Source organism: Alexandromys fortis, unplaced genomic scaffold (genome assembly GCF_014885135.2).
Source record: "Alexandromys fortis isolate MF-2015 unplaced genomic scaffold, M_Fortis_MF-2015_v1.1 scaffold_35, whole genome shotgun sequence".
Lineage (NCBI taxonomy): Eukaryota > Metazoa > Chordata > Mammalia > Rodentia > Cricetidae > Alexandromys > Alexandromys fortis.
Genome location: NW_026067913.1, coordinates 5,042,857 through 5,059,711, shown reverse-complemented (window position 1 = coordinate 5,059,711; position 16,855 = coordinate 5,042,857). Strand labels below are relative to the sequence as shown.

The following is a 16,855-nucleotide window of genomic DNA, read 5'->3' as shown; positions in this document are numbered from 1 at the left end:
ACATGCTTTCCCCAGAAAACCCTGTAGGCAGAGGCTGCTTGATCATTTCCTGGCCACCAGGACCCAAAATAATCAAACAGAAAGTATATTAATTGCAATACTGTTTGGCCAATAGCTTAAACATATTCCTAACTAGCTCTTATATCTTAAATTAACCCATTTCTACTATTTTATATTTTACCATGAGGTTCGTGGTTTACCAGCAAGGTTCTGGCTGGTGGCTCGTGTCTTTCTCCTCCGGCGGCTATATGACATCTTCCTCATTCTGCCTACTCTCTCTATACATCTCTATTTGGATTTCTCTCATGGCTTTACTCCACCAAGCCACTGGCTGAAAGGCAGCTTTTTTAACCAATGGCAACAAAGCATACTCACAGCACACAGAGGGGAATCCCACACCAAGACTCTTGTTTCCTTACAATATTCTAGAGGATAACTATCTATCTCCCATGTTATTAAACTCCATTCTCACTTCAAAACCACAACCATTTCTTTTAATTGGCTTTTCAATAAACTTTTTAATTGGCAATTTTTGTATGTTTATCATATATATGTGGTATTAAATATATATAGATTGCAGAATGGCTAAAATGAACCACTTAGCACATTTATTACTGCACATACTTTTAGCATTTTTACTTTAAAAAATATATTCCTTTAGAAATATAAAAAACATAAAATTCACTGTTATTAACTAACTTTACAATTTTGGATGAAATTCTATTAAACATATTCTTCCTGTTTAACTGAAATTTTAGCATGCTATAGCATCATTAGTTTGGGCAGGAAAAAGAGATTCCTGGGGCAGATGTCACTAACTGTATTACTTATGATGCAATCAGCATCTGGGCTTGAGAGTGTCATAATTTCCATTTTCCCTGCCTCAGATTCCATGGCGACACTGGAGATACAAGCCCAAGCAAATGTCGCATCCATATGGAGTTCGTCAGAACTGAGGTTCCAAACATAATAGGGAGCACGTCTGTAACTTCACAACCTTTATCCCAGAGGAAGTTATTTCTGTCATTGTATCACCAAGAAACCTAGCTATCCTCCACACTAGGGTGAAACACGATATTTGCCTTCTGATGCTATTGACTATACCATGAGAAGGAGGAGGAGGCCCCAAACAGCTTTTTATTAAACAATGGTATTCACAGCATACACAGGGGAATCCCACATCACTCCCACAAGATATTTAAACTGCCCCCAGAAAACAGACATATAGTTTTCTTGGTCTCTCTTCCCTGTCTACTCTCTGGAGGGTCAGAAAATCATTCTGGAACATTTTATCCATTAAGCGTGGGCTTTTTCTAAATGGTGTGATTTGGATTGCTGCATCGGTGGAGAGGTTTATTGGGGTGCAGAAATTTTTTAATTAGTTCTTTTGAAGCTTGTCTAGTTCTGGATTTATTTTTTGAAACAAGGTTTCTCTGAAGCTTGGGAGTCTGTCCTTGTAGACCAGACTGGCCTCAAACTTACAGAGATCTGCCTTATTCTGACTCCTGAGTGCTAGGATTAAAGACATGCACCACCGCACCTGGTTAGAATTTTTTTTTTGATATCTACATTTTTGTTTGCTCCCTTCCCTTCCATCCCTCTTCCCTCCTACACTCTAGCATGACCCCCATGCTCCCAATTTACTCAGGAGATCTTGGCTTTTTCTCCTTCCTATGTAGTAGTTCTAGAATATTTAGACCAGGATTTTTTTTTTAATTACAGTTTTAATCTCATTGCTGGCTATACATATGCTTAGATTATTTGTTTTGGTAGCCCTGCACTTGGTTTTCACTTGGACATTCACCAGTGAACTGATGAGGCTAATTTTGAAACAAAGGACAGAGTACTTACTCTGCCTTTCAAGCAAGGAATTGTCACCCACAATAAAACTGGAGTTCTGTTAAAAGGCAAAACCAGGCACAATGTCTGCTTCTTAGAAAATCTACTGCGTATGGTTTCATCTTTATTCTACCATCACCTAATGTATCTCCCACATCTTTAGAATGATTTTCTATCAGGAGAATTTATGAAAATAAATGTCAACAACCATTGCTATGTTGCCAAGTCCAAAGATTATTTCTCTGATACCATTTGGTTAAATTTCTCAGTGATAATTGAAAACAGAAGCCACTCCCTTTCAGCATTATATTCTTCTAGTTGCTACAACACTATGCTTTTCTGGACTTCTTTCTACTTAATAATCTAATCCTTGTTTTCTCTCTTGGTCCTCTCCTTATAGGAAGTCTTTAAGGAGAATAGAATCCTATAGGGATTGTGTCTATGCTCTATTCTTTTGTTTATAAGCGTTTTCTTTTCAAGTGACCCCATCTAAGCCCTGAGTTAAAACTAATATCCAACACTTTGACTTTACCAATTTTGGTTCCAGAAGGAAACACCTAATTACTTTCTGAGCTCCAGGATTAAACAACTGATTATATGTATTAATTTTCTTATTTGCATATAATTGAAGGAAAAAATCTATTGAACTGGGGGTTGTTTGGATAATCTTTTTGTACATTGTGAGAAAATGTGTCTCTGTTTTAACTAACTTGCCTAAAGCACCTTCTGATTGGTTTAATAAAGAATAGACAGACAGGAGAGGGTAGGCAGGACTTCAGGACAGAGATAGTAATTCTGGGAAAGAATCTGAGGTGGGAGAGATTCACCAGCTAGATGCAGCGGAAGTTGGATTTATGGTACTGAGGAGAGCCAATGAACTAGGTGGCAGAATGTAATGAATATAAATGCATTAATTTAAGTTTCAAGAGGTAGTTGGGAACAAATCTAAGCTAAGGCCAACCAAGCTTTCATAATTAATAAAAAGTTCAAATGGCCAAAAGACACTTAAGGTCATGCTCAACCTCCTTAGCCATCAGGGAAATGCAAATCAAAACAACGTTGAGATACCATCTTACACCTGTCAGAATGGCTAAAATCAAAAACACCAATGATAGCCTTTGCTGGAGGGGTTTTGGAGAAAGGGGTACACTCATCCATTGCTGGTGGGAATGCAAAATTGTGCAACCACTTTGGAAAGCAGTGTGGTTTCTCAGGAAATTCGGGATCAACCTACCCCAGGATCCAGCAATACCACTCTTGGAAATATACCCAAGAGATGCCCTATCATACTACAAAAGCATTTGTTCAACTATGTTCATAGCAGCATTATTTGTAATAGCCAGAACCTGGAAACAACCTAGATGCCCTTCAGTGGAAGAATGGGTGAAGAAAGTGTGGAATATATACATAATTAGAGTACTACTCAGCGGTAAAAAAACAATGGCATCTTGAATTTTGCATGCTAATGGATGGAAATAGAAAACACTATCCTGAGTGAGCTGACCCAGACCCAAAAAGATGAACATGGGATGTACTCACTCATAATTGGTTTCTAGCCATAAATAAAGGACACTGAGCCTATAATTCGTGATCCTAGAGAAGCTAAATAAGAAGGTGAACCCAAAGAAAAACATATAGTTATACTCCAGGATATTGGAAGTAGACAAGATTGCCAGGCAAAAATTAGGAACTGGGGGGGGGGGTGGGGTGGGATAGGGGAAAGGGGATATGGGGAGAGAAAAGTGAGAAGGGGAGGATGGGGAGAGCTTGGGGGAATGGGATGGTTGGGATAAAGGAAGGATGGATATGGGATCAGGGAAGTATATATCTTAATTAAGGGAGCCATCTTAGGGTTGGCAAGAGACTTGACTCTAGAGGGGTTCCCAGGGGTCCAGGGAGATGTCCCCAGCTAGTTCCTTGGGCAGCTGAGGAGAGGGAGCCTGAAATGGCCCGATCCTATAGCCATACTGATGAATATCTTGCATATCACCATAGAACCTTCGTCTGGCGATGGGTGGGGATAGAGACAGAGACCCACGTCGGAGCACCGGGCTAAGCTCCCAAGGTCCAAATGAGGAGCAGAAGGAGGGAGAACATGAGCAAGGAAGTCAGGACCGCGAGGGGTGCACCCACACACTGAGACGGTGGGGCTGATCTAATAGGAGCTCACCAAGGCCAGCTGGACTGGGACTGAAAAAGCATGTGATCAAACCGGACTCTCTGAACATGGTGGACAATGAAGGCTGCTGAGAAGCCAAGGACAATGGCACTGGATTTTGATCCTACTGCATGTACTGGCTTTGTGGGAGCCTAGCCTGTTTGGATGCTCACCTTCCTAGAGCTGGATGGAGGAGGGAGGACCTTGGACTTCCCACAGGGCAGGGAACCCTGACTGCTCTTCAGACTGGAGAGGAGGGGGAGGGGAGTAGGGGGAGGGGGGAAAGGGAGGCGGGGAGGAGGCAGAAATTTTTAATAAAAAAATTAAAAAAAAATGAAATATACTCAAATAACTCAGCAATTTTGTCCCTCTTTAGCTACCCAGGTTAATCCAATCCTCATTTCCATATACTGCAGACAGATGTCTATAGCAGTTTTATTCATAATTGTCCAAACCTGGGTGTAGCTGACGTGTCTTTCAGTAGGTGGGTAGAAAAACAAATTGTTTTATACCATACAACAAAATGTGATTATAAAAATAAGAAATAAGCTATCAAACCGTGAAAATAGATAAAGTATCCCAGGTGTGGTGGTGCATTCCTGTAATCCAGGAACTTGGGAGGTTGATGCAGTAAGATCAGGAGTTCAAGGACATGTTTAATAATACAGCAAGTTATAAGGCATTTGGGATACATGAGACCCTGTCTAAAAGACCAAAAGGAAAAAAATGGAAAATTAATGTTTCCACAGAACTATAGACAAATATTGCTTACTGAAGAACTAGTCTAAAAAGGCTATCCCTTTGGGAAAAGGCAAAAATTAAGGTGGTGATGAAGATCAGTAGTTTTCAGAGGTGAGTTTTAGAAGAAGGGAGAGAAGGGAAGCACTGGGAAACTGTGGGGAATGAAACTATTCTAATATTGCAATAGTGGGCATATGATACGGTACATTACAGATGCCATGGAACTGCACTATGAACGGCATAGAACACATAACTTATGTAAACTATGGACTTGAGTTGACGTGTCTTAGGTTCTATTGCTGTGAATAGACACCATGACCACGGCAACTCTTACACAAAGAAAGCCTTTAATTGGAGCTTGCTTACAGTTTCAGTCGTTTAGTTCATCGTCCTCATGGCAGGGAGGAGCGTGGCAGCATGCAGGCAGACATCATAGTTGAGAGTCCTACATCTGGATCTGCAGGAAGCAGGAAGAGACAGATTGTATCTGGCTTCAACTTTTGAAATTCACTGATCCCAGTTATAACTTCCTCCAACAAGGTCATATACCCTAAACACTTTTAAGCAGCATAACTTCCTTATGACCAATCATTCAAATATATGAGCCTATAGGGGGCATTCCTTTTCAAACCACTATATAATTTATCAGTTATTTTTATTAGTTATAACAAATACATCATAGTAATGAAAGATCTTAATAATATGGGAAACTTAAGGTTAAGAACTCTGTGCAATTGTTCAAGTTTCTGTAAGCTTAAAATTGCTTTAAAAAGCCTAGAGCCCAGCATGGTGGTGCATGCCTACACACTTACTACCTGGAAGGCTGAGACAGAAGAAAGAGGGTTTAAGTCCACTATGGACTACACAGTGAGACCTTGTCTTAAACTAAAAAGTCTGCTGCAAAGAGAAGCTTCTTTGATGAGGGATGAAATCTATACTTTCCTCTGGGTAGAAGGATAAGTATTTAGAATACACTTAGGAATCATGCTGGTTCAATGAAGAGGAAGTACAAGGTTCACCTCTTAGAGCCAAGGCCTCACCAGCCCTGGGAAGTTGGGTAGGTTTCTAGTACCATGCATAATGCCCCTTCTGGTGTGTAATGCATATGAGAGTTGCGGTGGATCAGTGGTTACATACTCTTCTGACATGTGTGAAGACCCAGGCTAGATCCTCACCTTTGAAAAAAGGGATTCAAAAATGATTCATGATTCTTTAGAAAAGTGATTTGTAAAAGGGCTATGTTTCATGATGCATTGGAAAGTCATGAGGTTCAATGTGGACATTTTAACCATAGCGATTATACTGTGGGACAATGGTTTGTACCCTGTCAATTGTATTTTAAATCTCTGATTGGCCAGTAGCCAGGCAGGAAGTATAGGCAGGACAACCAGGCAGGAAGTAGAGGCAGGGTGATGAGAACAGGAGAATTCTGGGAAGAGGAGTCTGTAGTCCTGATCCAGCCACAGAGCAAGCAAGATGTGACTGCCTCACCAAAAAAGGTACCAATCCACATGGCTAACATAGATAAGAATAATGGGGCTAATATAAGTTATAAGAGTTAATAAGAAGCCTGGGCTAATGGACCAATCAGTTTATAGTCAATGAAGACCTCTGTGTAATTTCTTTGGGACTTAATGAGTGCAGAAACTAGGCAGTACAGAAACCTCAATCAACACTGTTATCTTCACTTTACTCTCATAACTTTATCTTCATTCCAATCCAGAAAACACCACTGCATATGAACTGAGTATCTTCCCCAAGTAATTCACTCAGCACACTTGGCTAGGGTTTGAACATGAAATGTCTTCTATTGGCTCAAATACTTGAACATTTTGTCCTGTTAAAGTCCTGGCAGGAATAGAGATATCCCAAAGAGATACTTTTGCCCCTCCTTTTGGCTATCAGAATCCTGAGGCAATGGAGCCTAAGAATTTGCAATTTTCCCAGAAGTCTCAAATGAGACAAAGGCTAAAACCATTGTACCAGCTAGAGGGAGATCTTGTTTCCTGGAAAGCCATTTCACAGTTTTGACAAGTTGACAGTCCACCTTGTAGAAGAGTGTGAAGTTGAAAGACAGACCACACTTTAGACAGGACTGCTTAGTTATGCATACCTGTTGCCCTCTAGTTATGGCCCTGAACTTAGACTTGGGGTATGGGAGAGGTCATTGGATCTCTATGTTCCTCTTCCCATTCTGTCCACATTGAATATATTTTTTCTGGCTTTCATTATTAATTGTCTAATTGGTCTCTTAATGGTAGGTGGCTGAACCTGACTTCTTAGGAATGCCTAGTCTCTGACCTTGACCGTTTCCAGTTGGATGCTTTATTTTGGAGGTTGGGGAACTTCTGGAAAATGAACCTTTGCTAGAGGAAACGGGTCCCTGGGAATGGGTTGTATAGCCCAGCCCTATTTTCCATTTTTTCCTCTGCTTCTTGACTGTGGATGCACTGTGACCAGCTATGTGACCAGCCTGTCATTATGACTCCATCACCAAGATGGACAGTATCTCTTCTTAGTCTGTAAGCCAAAATAAAGCCTTCTCTAAGTTGCTTTTGTTGGCTATTTGGTCAGCAAATACTCAGAGAATACTAGGTAATTTAATTAAAGTGACTTTTAAACTCAATACTAAACTGCCAGTGTTAAGTCCCAGCAACCTGGCCAAGGTGGAGGCAGGAGTTCTGCATCAGACTGGGCAGCAGAGACGCCACTTCTCTCCGTCTTTCTCAGAGGAAATACTTGAATCCTTACCAGTTACACCAGTTCAGATACAATTCCTTGTTACCTTTTTAACTCCGCAATAAAGCAACATCCTTGGCATTCAGGTTTTTTTTTTTTTTTTTGAAATTCAGAGACCGAACATTTGGTGAATGCACATGGTCTAAAACACACTCTCTCTCTAGTCCTGAAGTAAAAACTGCCACCAGCTTTAAAGTTTTTCCGAAAGGTTCTTTGGCCAGCATCAAGGTCTCACTCCGGCTCACTTTGCAGCGCCCTTCCTCCGGTGCGCGCGCAAACCTAAACCCACGAAAGGAAACCACAGTTCTGCCCACTGAAGCTCGCCCACGTGAGACCGAGGCCACGCACCCCACGTTTCTCCTCCTCTAGCCAGACCAGAGTTTGTCTGGACAGCAGTCCGCTACTCCCCAACGGGCGACCTCGGCCCCCTTCCTCTCCAGCACCTCTCCTCACTTTCCGCGGCCCCAGGCTCGCCGGAAGCCCCGCCCCGAGGTCGCCAGCGGGCTCGCGCATGCCCGGTGCGCGCAACCTCGCGGCGCGCTCCCTCTCGTCTGCCCCGCCTCTTTTGGTCGTTCGGGGGCGCGCGTAGCGGGCGCGCGGAGATTGGCTGCTTCGGTGGCGGCGCCTCAGGCCTGAGAGACTGCGCGAGCGAGCCGAGTGGGCGCGGAGGGTTCTCGCGGCTCCTTAGGTAACGGCGTGGACCGGGAGAGCTGGGGAAGGGAGGGCAGATCGGGGTGGGCTGCAGCCGGCTCCCCCACTTCCGGCCGCAGCCCCTGGAGATGCGAGGAGGTGTGCGTGGGATTGGCCCGGAGCGTGTCGGCCACCCTCGAGGGCCGGTGTCGCGGGGTTCTCAGGTGACACACTGCTCCTTCTCCTCAGGTTTCGGCACGGGCTTGCAAAAGTTAAAGAGACTGAACATTGGTCAAAAGTGTGGGTTGTTTTTCCTCTCAGTCTTGGCGAGGTCGGGTTTCAGCCCTGGCTGGACCGCGGATCCACTGTGTCCTTGCGGGACACTTGAGCACTTTAGAGTCCTCACCCTGGAAAGTGCAAGCCAAACTCCAGGGTCGCGCAGCGCGCGCGGAGCCCGCTGCTGTAAGAGCGCCTGGAGATGCCAGCTCCGCTTTCACAACATCCAGGAGGCGACTTTTCTGACTGGAGGATGACACCTCCCAGTGGTACTTACTGGTGAAGTTCTTGAAGGAACTTTACGGAAGGAGCTGGCTAAACTACCAGATAGCAGGACAGACTAGGGTGGTCTAAAGAAACACCTTTCCACGAGAACAGGACTTTGGGTGGGCTCCTTCGAGCATTTTATGCGAGTTAATTCCCAGTGGTCGTGGACAGAGTTAAGGGAGGACAATTTTAACCTACTAATAATGAGTTACTCATTTTACACAGTGTGGTCTTCTATCTGGAAAGCATAAAATGACAGTTATGTAATCATTACATAGGCTGTCACCATACACACACACACACACACACACACACACACACACACACACACATTCCCTTTGTCAGTTTGCCAGGAATTACCTCCATCAGATTGTCCTTTGGGCACGTCTTTGGACATTTTCCTGAATTTGATTTGGGTGGGCCCAGATCACTGTGGGCGGTATCACCACTGGTCAGGTGGTCTTCGGGTGTATAAGAAAGCAAGCCAAACAAGTCCTGGAGAGCAAGCCATTAAGCCGGGTTACTCCCTAGTGTCTGCTTCAGTTCCTGCTTTCCGGTTCTAGCTTTGAGCAACTTTGGTAGCTTCCCTGGGTGATGGAAGCCCTCCTCCTGCCCCCCATGCTGCTTTTAGTCTTGGTATTTATCAAAACAATGGAAACCAAACCTATGTAATACTATGCCAGTAAAACTAATTGAGGTTTACATTTTAAAAGTGAGATAATATGAGTTGTTTCATTAAAGTAATGATGGCAAAACAAATATGAATAAGTGATAGACACATTTTTTTTTTCTTCAGAGACACAGAGTATGAAATACAAATCTTTGTGTGGTAACTTTCAAGTATTTAAGTCATGTGTACAACTCACCGCATTTCATCACGTATACTCTTTTATCTAGTATCAAGATCAAGAAAGAACATAATAAGGGATGGAGCAATAGATTGGTGGTTAAGAGTGCAAAACCCGGTTTGATGCCCGGCATCTACATGGTGCGCACAACCTTCTTTAACTCTAGTCCCAGGAAATCTATGTCTCCTTCTGCCCTCTTAGCATGCTTATGTGCACTTCGGTGCCAAGGCATACATGTAGACAAAATACCAACATACATAAAATGTTAGTTACATTAAAAAAAACAGCATAATAGTATTTGCATTACAGAAAACCCTGCTTGTACCAATAGTAATCATTGGATTTGAGTTTACTTGCATAGGAATCCAAGGGACTGGAGCCATTACAGCGTAAGTACCTCCTGGTTAATCATTTTGGCTGAGTACCTGGACTGAATTTGTGCTGTGGGCTGAAGTTCGCCAGCCCTTGCTGTATTTAAACAATGGCTGCTCAGGACTGCTCCAGCTTTCCCTGCCTATTATTTCAGTTAACATTTACAGAAGACAGGTTCTACTTTTAGGTGTTTTTTTTTTTTAAGAAGTGAATTTAATATGTATTAAATTTAAGATGTATTAGAAGTATATTGAGACATTTAGGGTAGTCTAGCAATGTGATATTGATTCTTCTTTGATTACTAAGTAAACACAGATTTAAGATAGGCCACACCTTCTGACACAATAACGGTTTATGTAAGTACTTTTAAAATAAATTCTAATGAAATAATCTGTTTGGCAGCAATAAGTAGCAAATGTGCTGTTTATTAAATTTATTAAATTCAGAAAAATTAGTGAAAAATAGCTCTTCATAACAGAACTACATTGTAATCTCTCACTTTAAATCCTTTTTAAAAAACAAACAAACAACCCAGGATCTCCTGTCCTTTAGGCTGTCGTCAAACGAGTTAAGTAGCTGAGGATGTTCTTAGGTTTTGATTCTCCTGTTTCTGACTCTGGAGAGCTGTCTGCTGGTGCCTGGAGTCTTTGGTTGTTGTCGTTATTGTCATCATTAGTTGCTCTGACTGGCCCTGAACTCTCGGCTTCCAATCATCTTCATGCCTTAGCCCACCAAGTAGCTGATAGGACAGTTATGGGCCACTGCACTTAACTTGTTTACTTTAATATGTTTGGTCCTGAAGTATTAAATTTAATCGTAACTATAATACCCAGTTTTATTTTGGGTTATAGTTTTTGTTGTTTTGTTTTGAAGTCTCTAATCTGGCATCATAAAGTTTTATTTTAAAGGGGTAACTGGTTTGGTGCTTCATGAAATGGTTGAATAATGGGACAGATTTCCCGTAGAACTGTTTTTGGTAGTTGGTTAGAGAAACCCTGGTTCTGATGTTGCTAAAATTGAAAGTATTGTTCTTTTTAATTTTATTCTATTTTGAATATATACAAGTAGGCGGTATATTCTTATAAATTTACAGTTTTGCATTAGATGAGCTGTGTATACACATTGAGATTGCTTTCATTATGCTTGGATTTATATATTTTAGAAATAACTGGACTATAAAACTGTTCATTTTACTGCAGTCTATAATCTTGAGTTTTATTGTTTCTTCTTGAAACATGTCAATATCTCTTCTTTTAATTTTTTGACAGTCTCTCTCTATTTAGTTTTGGATGTCTTAGAAGTTGCTGTGTACACCAGGCTGGCCTTGAACTCAGAGAGATCCTCCTGCTTCTGCCTCCGGAGTGCTGGTGGTAAAGACATGCTCCACTGCACAGGGCTTCTTTTTAGTTTTATCTTAAGGATTTTGCTAATACATTTTTAAAGATAATAATAACTTTAAAAAACTTTTATGAAATGTAATGCATATAAAGATCAAAATGTAAAACATATAGACATTTTTGAATAAATGAATAATCATAACTTGTTATCAATTTGTATATGGTTGTTTACAAAGCATGTCTGTGCATGTGATATGGATTCATCAATGGATGGACTGTTTTATCTGTTTCTTATTAAGGCTGTTGCTCAATTCTCTTTCATTAAAATTTTCTTTCATTAATTACTTGTATATGTATGAATCCCTTTTAGTAGTGATAATCGCTGACAATTTGCTATCTGTTAAAGCACACACAGAGAGAGAGAGAGAGGTACATATCTATTTTTTGAGGTTCTGCTATTCAAAATATGCAGGTTTATGGTTAATCTATTTTCCTGTAAGTGAGGCATCCTCTTTTATCAGTGACTCAGTTCATTTTTTTTTTTTAAAACCCTTTCATTTTGAAATAGTGTATTTGTTGAGAAGTTGAAGAAAAAAGTATTTGCTATCTCTGACTTGGTTTTTCACCTTAAGATTTTTTTTTTGGCTTTGGGGTGATTTAGCACGAATAATAAAAAACCCCAGAGACAAATATTGGGGTTCAAGCTGAAGATCAGAAAAGCAAAATAGCCAACCTCTAGAAAGACCTCCTGCCTCTATCAAATCTTCAGACTGAATGTGCAAGATCCTGCCTCCATGAATCCTCACACTCCACACTACACTGGCTCTTCCCTTTATAGTCCTCTCTCCGCCCAGCCATGTTGCTCCTGTCTCCACCTTCCTAGTGCTGGGATTAAAGTTGTGTGACTCCCAAACACTGGGATTAAAGGCGTGAAACACCACCACCTGGGTCTGTTTCTGGATTGATCCTGTGTAGTCCAGAATAGCTTTGAACTCACAGAGATCCATCTGCCTCTATCTCCCCAAATCCTGGGATTAAAGTTGACACCAGACAGTGACACCACTGCCTGGCCTCTAGTGGCTTAGATTTGCATTCTGATCTTCAGGCAAGCTTTATTTATTAAAATACAAATAAACTATTCCTACAAGTTAGTGAGAAACTGATAGATATTCAGTAAAAGTGATATCTCAAATCTATAATTTCAGTCTTTATTCAGGCTAGGGGTAGACTTGCTAAGATACTGTTATTCCTGCACTGGGCAGTGCCAGCAAGCTGCAGTTCTTAGGTGGTGGTCTTTGGTACACCGTGTAAAGTTGGGTATTTGGTGGCTTAGGTGTATATAATACATTTTTGATGTATTTATCAGGATGTAGCCCATCAGAAGTCAAAGAACATCTTTCTAGAATTCTGTATTCCATGTATAATACTTTTAATGTTAAAATAATACACAATGATTAGGGCATTCTTATTTTTTTCTTTTAAGTGGCATCTTTTTTTTTAATATAAAGTATAAAAATTTAGTTTAAGCTTTTTTAGGCAAATGCCTGTCAAACAAACCTCCACTGAAAACAAGTTGTGTTGTATTCTGTCCCTTTTTTTTTTCTTTTCTGAGCTCGTAGTTAAAATAAGAGAAACCTTAGCATTGGCATTTATTTGTGAAAGTTGCTAACACCAAGAATGGAAAAGGAAGTCCTGGATCTTTTCAGAGAGAACATAAAACCGGGCTATCAAAACAACCAGAAAACTGAATATGCTAGCGTCCATCCGTCTTCTCGCCAGCACTATCTGCTGCTGAATTCAGTTACTTGACAGATTTGAAGGACAAGACCCCAAACCTAGAGCAGAAAGTCAGGGATGTGGAGAATGGAGGATAGATGCAGAATAAGACTCTTCTAGACTGCAAGCCTCTGAAAGTTCTTCAAGTTATGTTCTATTAAAACAAAGCACCCACCAAAACAAACAAACAATAGCAAAACAAAAACACAACAAAACATTTGAGATGTCAGAAAGCATAATGTAGCCTAGGGAAAGACTGAGAACAAGACAGTGGTCTAAGAATGGCAACTGCATGGCAGGCCAGAGGGTCAGCAGCTTAGATCAGAAAGTCTTCCAAGAAAGACATCCAGGCAGTTAAGGTTATTTGAGAGATTTTATAATCCCTGAACCCCATATTTTTTTGTTAGACTTTCACATTATGATTTTGGTTTGTCAATAGATACAGACTCTTCTGGGTTTCTCTCTTTTTATTGATCTGGTACTGATTGCTTGCTTTAAAAGGAGAGGTTTTTTTTTTTTCTCCATTATATAAACTGTGAAATAAAAATTTTATTTTTAATCATATTTTAATAATATGATAGTCTCACAACAACTTTATCATAATTTTATTTAATAAAGTTTGTTACCTGAGATTAATATTACAATCTATTAAGTGAAAAGCTTAAAATATAATTCGTGTGTTAAAATAACTTAAAATAGTTATTAAAACTTATATACAAATATAAAAATTATAATAAATATGTTATTTCCCTCTTTCCTTTTTCCTTCCAAACCCTCCCATACCCTCAACTCCACTTTCAAATTTATGGCCTCTTTCTCTCTCTCTCTCTCTCTCTCTCTCTCTTTTTGTTTCTCTCTCTGTCTTTCACACACACGCACACACACACACACACACACACACTCCTAAGTAAATACATACAACCTACTCAGTCTGTATAATCTTACTTGTGTGTGTGTGTGCCCATTTGGTATTGGGTAGCCAATGGTGTGCTTGTCCCTGGGGATACTATTTTTCCCACTCTCAGCAATCCTTGTTTCCTGCAGTTCTTTGTTTAGTGTTGAATTCTCTTGTGCTCCCTCTCACCCCATCTGTGTTACCATGCCTACTGGTGTCATCCTTGTTCCGGTCTGGTGAGACTTGATAGGTGTAGCTTCTGACATTTCCAGGAGACACAGTCTCACTGCAAACTCCCTGTTTTTCTGGTTCTTAAATCTTTTCTCCCCCATTTCCCCAGTGTTCCCTGAGCCTTAGGGACAGGAGTTTTGTAGATGTGTCTGTTGAAACTGAGCTCAACAACTCTGTGCTTTGATTGGTGGTGGTTTTCTGTACCGGTGTGTGTTGCTAAGAGAGGTTTCCTTGATGAAGGGTGAGAACTGTACTTCTCTGTGGGTAGGACATATTTAGAGTGCACTTAGGGGTTATGTTGGTTTAATAAAGTGAGGTTATAGAATAACCTTTATTATAGTATACAATTCTGATTAATCTGTATTATTACTTGTTCTTTTTATATTTTACTGTACCCATTTTTTTAAGAGTATTCTGGATTGAACATGCTTAATTTTAATTAAAGTTCATTATAACTTAGTATGTATAGTAAGCCACAAGATATATGATGTTCAGTACTACTTGTAGTTCAGGATCCACTTGGGCCTTGCTTAACTCTCTCAGATAAGAAGAGACCTACATCCTGTTATTGTCTTCAGGGGGACATTTGGGATTCAAACCATAACAATATTAAAAAGCCAACTGGACATTAAAGTGGCTAGAAATTTTTATTTGGTAGCTAATTATATATCAAAATTAAATTTAAATTTCTTTTAATAATTTTTTTCTGACTGACTTTAAAGCAACATGTCTTAAAACTGATTAGTATTTTAATACTTTTATTGTCTTCAAATTTTAATGTAAATTGAAGTTATTTCCTTAATTTATGTCAAACAGCTTATTGCCAGCATGGGAGCTGTGTTATAGCTTACAACATTTCAAAGCAGAACATTTTATTCACTGGCATGAGCTGGCACAGTAGGCAGGATTATTGTAATTCATTTGGTAAATGAATTGAAACCTTGGAAGTTAATGTACAAAAATATTCTGTCAGTTTTTACAGTTCTTTAATGATAAAATCTGGGTTTAGAATTTCAGCATCATAATTTCTATTGTCTTTATTCCATTCTAATTATTAATTTTGATCTTCTTTTCAGTTAAAGTCCATGTATTATCTTTAAAGGACAGCGTTTTGTTTGCTACCCATTTAGAATTATGGTCTCATTTAAAATTATCCCATCATGCTAATTACTAATTACTTGGGTTTGCAAACTCTGGTCCATATGCAAATGTATCTTAAACAGTGGAGAAATTATTTTTCTAATTGAAGTTTTTGAATAGATTTTCTCCTAAAATGTATTATAATTTTAAGAATTATTTTAGGAAAATCAAGAGAATGTGCCGGTTAACTATTAGTGACTAAAATGTTAGGCTACTCTTTAGCATATAACATATTTATTTTTAGTGGTGTCTTTGAAAGTCACCAAAAGATGTTTGTGGACATGCTCAGAATGGAAACGTAAGCTATTGCTACCCAGTGGCCTATGAAACAAACACTAAGTAAATGTTTGGAAAAATCATACAATATTCTGCCAAAAATAAGTATTTGGAGAAACTGTGTGTGTGTGTGTGTGTGTCTGTAAAAAGTGTAAAAAGACAGTAAATTTCTAAAATCATTATTTTGTTAGTGAATGTAATAGGTGACCCCCCCTTTCTATTTTCCTTTTGTTGTATTCTAGACTATTTTCTGGGTGAGATAGTGATGTGGAAAGTGCCTAGAATTTATATTTCTGTTAGTTTTTCTTTTATCGGTCATAGTTACAAAGTTGCAAATTTTGCATCATTTTACTTTGTCATCTGACTTTTGATCATCTTTCTTTTAGTGATTAAAATAAATACTTGGTTATATTTTCACTATAAAGAAGATGATCTTTTAGCCTTTAAATCCTCTCTATGACTTTCTGAAGATTATTAATGTAAGTAGTTTATTAAAGTGTGTGCTGTGGCTTTTAAGCTTGTAAAAATGCCAGTAATTTGTAAAGGTCTCTGTTATAATGCCTTCCCTTCCCAGCTTCTACTTGCTCCCCTCCACTCGTTGTTATTGCCTTTCTGTTGAGTCTGAATTCCATTTCAAGTTTGTGCATGATGTTGCGAAGACATCTGTCAAGTGTTTGAGAGTTCCTACAGCTACAGCTTTCAAACCTGATTCATTTGTCTCCGGAGAGCTTAGCTGTCGGTTTGGAGGATTCTCCTGGTTCACAGACACTGATTTGCTGCTGTGCTTCCCTCTGCTTCTGCACAGTAGATGCTGTATCCGCGCACGCATTAATATCTCTGCTGTGGTTTTCTAGGCTTTGCCTAATTTTGGAGGGAAGGGTTCTGTTTGTAGATCTGGTCCTTCTGTCTTAACCACATTTAATTTATTCAGTTTAATTTTCTGGACTGTCTAACCTTTTGACAATGAGACACAATGTCATTGTCATCAGCAAAGTTCATGCTCAAAAACAGAACATAATAGTTTTTTTTTTTTTTAAAAATAAAGCAACAAAAAAGCCCAAAGTATTTCACATAGTACCAAGTTTCACAGTTTTCTATTGACTCCTATGGGTCCAGGTTCAATATACCTGAAGTATTATTCTTTTGGAAGTTAGATACAGCTAAATGTTCTTCATTGTTTGAAAGTCTCATGATTATAGATGTTGATTGTGTCTAATGGGTGTAAGAGAAAAAAAATTGCCTTTTTTTTTTTTTTTAGAAGAAGTTGCTAGTACTTCTTGTCTTGGAGATTGTACTGATTTGTGAAATTTACAATTCTATTTTTGATTTG

The 16,855-nt window shown here is 39.5% G+C and overlaps 1 protein-coding gene and 1 long non-coding RNA gene across 4 annotated transcripts in view; one reads left to right on the top strand and one right to left on the bottom strand.

Moving 5' to 3' along the window:
* The window catches only part of LOC126499579 (uncharacterized), a 272,453-nt gene extending 264,522 nt beyond the window's left edge, over positions 1–7,931 (bottom strand). The window contains exons 1-2 of the long non-coding RNA XR_007591115.1: positions 7,826–7,931; positions 5,105–5,195 (exon numbers count right to left, since the gene is read on the bottom strand). This is a non-coding gene — a long non-coding RNA (uncharacterized lncRNA). The remainder of the gene's footprint in view (positions 1–5,104; positions 5,196–7,825) is intronic.
* Positions 7,932–8,056: 125 nt separating this feature from the next.
* Mipol1 (mirror-image polydactyly 1) overlaps positions 8,057–16,855 on the top strand; it is a 221,057-nt gene continuing 212,258 nt past the window's right edge. For all 3 annotated transcript variants that reach the window (XM_050138773.1, XM_050138774.1, XM_050138775.1), the window contains exon 1: positions 8,057–8,165. The gene's annotated coding sequence lies outside the window, so the exon portion shown is untranslated. The remainder of the gene's footprint in view (positions 8,166–16,855) is intronic.